Raw genomic sequence first — 6,422 nt, 5'->3', positions numbered from 1 at the left:
AAAGAAGGCTAGACCTGAAAACCGGGGGGGGGGGGGGAGGTGGGGGGAAGTGGAATTCTCATTTCCAGAGCATCACAGGGTAAAATGTGGCTAGCTTATTCCAGACCTGCTGATGGCTGCCTGGTTGCTTGGCAGGAGTCAGCCAGGAGTAGGTACGGAATCTGGAGAACTCTCAACATGCCACTTCAGTTTATTGATGACATTTATATTTGCACTGAAGTGGACTAATTTCTGCAGGTCATGGCTGCGCTTTGCTCTTTAGCATTCCCGGAAAGAACTTCAAGGAAATTGGGCATACGGGGACCTCACGAAAACAGGGGTAATTTTCATGGACGGTACCTTTTCCCCAAGGGGTTAAAGACACTTCTTAGACGCAACCTCTGATGGTGGCGTTTTGCAAGTACTACCCCGAATGAGTAAGCTAGTAGTGATGAGCTGTTTTATGAAGGAAGGGAGCTGGAGAAGCGGAAGAGTTTACAGAGTGAACTCCACAACAAAGAGTTAACCCTTCCCCGGTAAGCTCGGATGTGAGCGTCTACTCCTTCGCTTTCTACTACGCAACCAAGCTTGAACCAACCGGGCCGTCACAGCTTTTGTCAGTTAACTTAACAGACACTTAAGACAACCTATCATATCTTCGAACTGTTCAACTATCAACCAATTACAACTAATCTTTGTCTTGGACTCTCCAGGTCCGGGAGGGGGCGAATACCGGGTCCAGGAAAAGGGGCGGTAAAGACGCGATGACGGGCAGGAAAACTAAACCAATCATAGGAGAGAGCCGCCGCCCCACTATCCAATGGGTGGGTCGGAAGTATGAAACGGGGTGGGCCTGTTGTCATGGGGGTGGTGGTGGCGCTTGCTAGCTACTGGCCGCCGAGGTAGAGGCATTGGCGCTGGAGTTGGTCGGAGGCAGAGGCAGGTGAGTGCAGATAACGCAGGCCTGAGATCTGGGGCCCGTTGCCGGGCGGAAACTCCAGCTCAACGCTTCCGAAGCAGAGGCCCGAGGAAGGGAGCCTGGGCTGCGGGTCCGGGCCGGGGCCGGGGTGGTGGTGGCGCTTGCTAGCTACTGGCCGCCGAGGTAGAGGCATTGGCGCTGGAGTTGGTCGGAGGCAGAGGCAGGTGAGTGCAGATAACGCAGGCCTGAGATCTGGGGCCCGTTGCCGGGCGGAAACTCCAGCTCAACGCTTCCGAAGCAGAGGCCCGAGGAAGGGAGCCTGGGCTGCGGGTCCGGGCCGGGGCCGGGGCGGAGGCGGGGGCGGCGGCGGCGAGTTCGCGCTGACTGGGCTGGTGGGAGAATGGCCCGGCTCCTGGCGGCGGAGTTCACGCTGGGGAGGTAGGCTGGAGTCGGACCCTCGCGGGTCAGGCCAGGAGGGCCCTCCTTGGGAAGTCCGGCGGCTGGGTGTGAGGCACTGACCCGCGGCTGGCGTGTGAGAGGCTAGATCCCTGAGGAGTCAGGAGCGGCCGGGGTCCCGGAGTGGGGGTGACCTGGGATGACCGGTAACGACTTGGTCCGAGGGCAGAGTGACTTGGGAACACCCGGGACAGCTTGAATGCGAAGAAGAGCCCGGGAAGCTCGGGAGTGGCCGGAGCGGTGGAGCGCAGGGCCCTGGAGAACTGGGAGTGCCGGGGTCCGAGAGAGAAGGGAGGTGGGAAGACCGGGCGGCCGCAGTCTGGGTGACAGGGAGCGGCCTGGGTCCGAGTGGGAGCGTCTGGGGGAAGGTGCCGAGGGAGGTGGGGACCACCCGGAGCAAGGCGCCTGTCGGAGGGGGGAGGGCTCCTGGGGAGATGAGGAGTGGCAGGACTTCGGAGGGTCGGACCCTTAGAGACCTTGAACAGTTTGGGAGCAACCGGAGCGCCCTGCCCCCCGCAGCTGGTTTGGGATGGAACACCCAAGACTGGATTGGCAGGATCCCCAGGGAACTAGGAAAGAAGTGCTCGAGGAGTAGGTCGGGTGTAAGGTCCAGCGAGGGAGTGGAAGTTCTCTTAGCCGGACAGGCATCTAGCAAAATGGGACAGAGGTGGGAGGGGAGAAATGATTTCCCTGGAGGGAGGGAGTGTGTAGATGGAATTAGAGAGCGAGAAAGGGTCGGAAAGAGTTAGGGAGCAGAGGGTGGTGGTCTTGGGAAACTGGCCGTGACAGTAGGTACGAGGACTTAGCAATGGGGCTATTAATAAGTTCCAACATTTTCAGAAGTAGAAGAAACTTCAGCTTCTTAATTAATACTAAGATGCTGTCTAGGACTCAAAAAAGGTCTTAAAAGCAAGGTTAAGTGTCTTGCATTCCAGTGTTTTAGAAATTTGTTTTAGGATGATGGCAACAATATTAGATAATAAGGTCATTGACAGGACTGGAAATTTGGGAGGAAAAAGAGGAGTAGCCGAACTAAAGTCATAGAATCAGGGACTTGATCAGAGAGAGGATGGGCATGCCCTGCTAATGGAAAATAAGTTTGAAATCTAGTTTCACCCTTTGGCTTGAATAACTTAACTTTTTGTGCAGTTTTCTCATTAGCATAATAGGGATACTAGTAGTTCCTATTCAGAAGGTTTTTTTTTTTTTTTTTTTTTTTTTTTGAGCTGGGTGCTTTTGCCTTAGGGCAAACTGGAAAGAAAGAGAGACAAGAGGGAAAGTGAGAAATCACCCTCAGGGGGAATGGCCACACCACAATCCCTTCTCTTGGGATTTTGTGCCCTTCCTGCGTGCCTGGCATCCTTTTAAGGTCGTCTGGCCTGTCTGGAACCCTTGTCAGCCATGTGGGAGTCCAGATCTTCAGCCACTACACCACCTGCTGGCCCAGGTGTTGTTGTTTTTTTTAATGAGTTAATATTTGTAGGGCTTTTAGAATAGCGACTGGCATTTGTTAAACACTCTGTATTGGATTGTTAGGAGGGTAAAGACCTGAGTTATTTAATGCATTGGTTCTATAATAAAATTAGATTGCATCAGAATCACCTGGAGGATTTGGTAAACTAGAGTTTGCTTGGCCCAATCCCTGGTTTCTGATTCAGTAAGTCTGGGGTGAGGCCCAGTAATTTGTATTTATCTCAAGTGATATGTTGGTCAAGGGACTACACTTTTAAGAACCATTTGCCAGGAACCAGCAGTTAGCGTAATGGCTTTGTCGCTGGACTCCCACGTAGTCGACCGCGGTTCACGTCCCGGACCCGGTGGCTTAAAACTCACGCCAGGGCGCGTGTGCGTGCGTGCCCAAGATCCCGAGAGGAGAATGGAGGAGAAGGGATTGCGGCGTGACCATCCCCCCTGGGGGGTGATTTCTCGCTTTCTGTCTCTATGTCTCTCTCTGTCTGTCTGGCGAGCGCACGCGCCCTACAGTGAAAATCTTTCCAAGAAAAAAAAAAAAAAAAAAAAATAAAACCATTTGCCTTAATAAAAGCATAATCATATAGCAGCCTTAAAAAGATCCTGTTATAAAGGATACCTTTTTTAAATTTTGTATTTTTCGAACTGTGAATCATGATTTGTTAGTAATTACAAAATCAGTTTTTTGAATACCAGCAGCAGTGAAAATAAAATGGAGTAGAAGAGTACAGATTTTATCATTGTACTTGGTAAGGGAAAGTATTGTTTTAGGAAACTTTTTTCATATATGTTATGTATTAGGCTACAATTTAAAAAATGTATTTCCTACAGTCAAAAAAATTTGAAAAACTGTTTTGAGCCATTCAGTGCAGCAAAAGTAACCCACCACTATCTTGGCATTGGGTTCATTATTTATTTATTTTCTCTTTGTGTTCTTTCTTTTTCAGGTGGTAATACATTCCATTAAATTTCTTTAGTTTCTGATTTAGTTTCTCCTGTGTTTGTCTTTTCTATTAAGTGGTGCCTCTGACTCTGTGGAACATTTTCAGATATTGAGAATCTTTGGCAAGAGAACTTAAGGGAATTTGAGGCAGAGAAATTGAGTGTTGTTTCTCAGATGTGGTCCACTTTTGTTTCACTTGTGTCTTTTTGTACACCACCCCCTCCCTTCCTTTAACCACTGTTCTGTATAGAATTGCTTGTAAAAAAAAAAAGAAACAAAAACAAACAAACAAACCAAACTAAGTGTATGGACATATTGACAGTAAATAACTAATGCCAAAATGAATTGGTTTGAAAACATTTCATGTACAGGAAATAAGCAAAAACCAAATAAACATTTCAAAAGAAAAAATGAAAAGATATTTTCTTTTAGAGTATAAAATTATTTTAAAACATTTCTTTTTCTTTTTAAGAATTATTTAACTTTATTTATCTATTTAATTTGACCCGAAAGGGACAGAGAGAGAAAGGGAGAAAGTAAGCCGCCAGATCTGAGCTGTGGTGGACCATGTGAGAGTCCAGCACCCTTAACCACCATGCCACCTTCCACCCCCAAAACATTTCTTGTCTTTGTACTAATACAAAACATAATATAAAGACATTTTTTAAAGGGAATTAGATGTATGATTTTTAGATTTTTGTGGGGAGATATAATGATAATACTTAGTAGCAAATAGCACCTGGGATAAAGGCTTAACTACAATGAAAGTAATTTATTAAGCAGGAGATTTTGTTTTGATGATTTTCTCTCCCTGGAGAATGAACTGGATGTGGTATATGTCGTAAATTTAGCTGGTTTGAGGAACCTAAATGCAATGTACGATACTTATACCTATAATGTTTTCTGTTCTTGGTTTGATTTTTCTTTTGTTGAAGCTAGATGGTTTATATATAGGAGTTGATGTAGATCTGTTCTTATGGATGTTAGAATAGAGAAACAGTATTGGAAACTGAAAGAGATCTTTGCAGTTCTCTTTAAAATCTTTAATCCAGGGGATTATGTAACCCTTTTATTAACGTTTTATAGAATCATGAAGAAACTATTGGTGTAGCTTTCCATCACGATTTTTGAATTACTTTTTTCCTTTTGAAAATCATTTCTAGTTTTATGTGAGAGTTTTATATTTCTTTAAAATTCTTATTTTTTGTTTGGAAGACTCCAGAACATGTAATCATTGAATATTTGAGTTCAAAAGGAGAAGCACTTTTTCCACAAAACAGATTTACTAATTTTTTTCTGTGACAAATTTCAAGGATGAAAGCTTTTGATTCTTTGCATTGAGTTCCTTACCATCACATAAAGAATGGTTGTTCTCTGTGTCATTGAACATTTATACAGATCATTCCTGCACTCCTATACCAAATGATAAAAGAATGTAAAATCTTAATTGAGTGTGGGAAAAATATAGACGCTCCTTCTTCATCGTTGTGCACATTGAGTAGTTTAATTACTTACTTACTTTTAATAAATGGACTTTATTCAGTTAACTTATTATTCACCCATAATTTAATCATACTTATCTATGAATAGCTTTGATTGCCCAAGTCATTTGCCAGTGATATTTGTTAATGTATAGTTGAGTAACTGGTAGTTTTTAAATCCCATAGAAAATAGTGTGCTCTTAATTATACTATTTAGTGAGACTCAATTTTACATATTAAAGTTTAGTTAGGTAAATGATTTAAAAAGTGTAAGTTTAGTTAATACTAGTTAGTTAAATTTATTTTCTATTTCAGGGAACCTTGATTTTCATAAGTTTCTTACCTGCTTTTTCTGCTTCCTACCCACATACCTACCCCTAAAATAAATGTTTTTTAACAATTATTTTATTTAACTTTATTTATTATACTTTAATTTGACCAGAACGGGACAGAGTGAGAGAGAGAGAGAGAGGGAAAGTGAGAAAACAATCCACCAGGTCCAGGACTCGAACCACGGTCAACCATGTGGGAGTCCAGCACCTTTAACCACCACACCACCTGCCGGCTCCCCCCCCCCAAAAAAAAATCTTTTTGGGGGGTGGGGTGGGGAGAGGTTTTTGCTATATGGCGTGTGTATTCGCCAGACAGACAGAGAGAGACAGAGAGACAGAAAGCGAGAAATCACCCCTCAAGGGGGATCGCCACACCGCAATCCCTTCTCTTCCATTCTCCCCTCGGGATCTTGGGCACGCACGCACACGCGCCTGGTGTGAGTTTAAGCCACCGGGTCCGGGACTCGAACTGCGGTCGACTACGTGGGAGTCCAGTGACATAGCCATTATGCTAACTGCTGGTCCCCCCTCCCCAAATCTTAATAAATACGTTGATTCATGGAAATCTAAATCTAATTCTGTAAAAGTACAAAACTCCTGTATCTGATTTTTAGTTTATTTCAAGAATTCCATAATCAGGAAAGTTCCCTTAGTAAACTTATCATCTTTTTAAAAAGTATTTTGTATTCTAGAGCACTTGAAAAGTCTACATTTTGGGGGCCAGCAGGTGGCATGGTGGTTGAGGGCGTTGGACTCCCACATGGCTGACTGATGTTTGAATCCTGGACTTGGGGGCTTGCTTCACTTTCCCTATTTCTCTTTCTCTCGCTTTCACTCTCATT

The 6,422-nt window shown here is 44.6% G+C and overlaps 1 protein-coding gene across 11 annotated transcripts in view; it reads left to right on the top strand.

Annotated features, from left to right (window-relative positions):
- The first annotated feature begins 1,043 nt into the window (after nucleotides 1–1,043).
- The window catches only part of NUMB (NUMB endocytic adaptor protein), a 163,650-nt gene continuing 158,271 nt past the window's right edge, over nucleotides 1,044–6,422 (top strand). For 9 of the 11 annotated variants that reach the window (XM_027769114.1, XM_006170520.2, XM_006170522.2 and 6 more), the window contains exon 1: nucleotides 1,044–1,122. The gene's annotated coding sequence lies outside the window, so the exon portion shown is untranslated. Of the gene's footprint in view, nucleotides 1,123–1,263; nucleotides 1,337–6,422 lie in introns of those variants that run through there. The other 2 variants (XM_027769112.1, XM_014585020.2) reach the window with 2 other exon arrangements.

This window comes from Tupaia chinensis, unplaced genomic scaffold (assembly GCF_000334495.1).
Source record: "Tupaia chinensis unplaced genomic scaffold, TupChi_1.0 Scaffold148607_1, whole genome shotgun sequence".
Lineage (NCBI taxonomy): Eukaryota > Metazoa > Chordata > Mammalia > Scandentia > Tupaiidae > Tupaia > Tupaia belangeri.
This window is presented reverse-complemented; position numbering and strand designations above follow the sequence as displayed.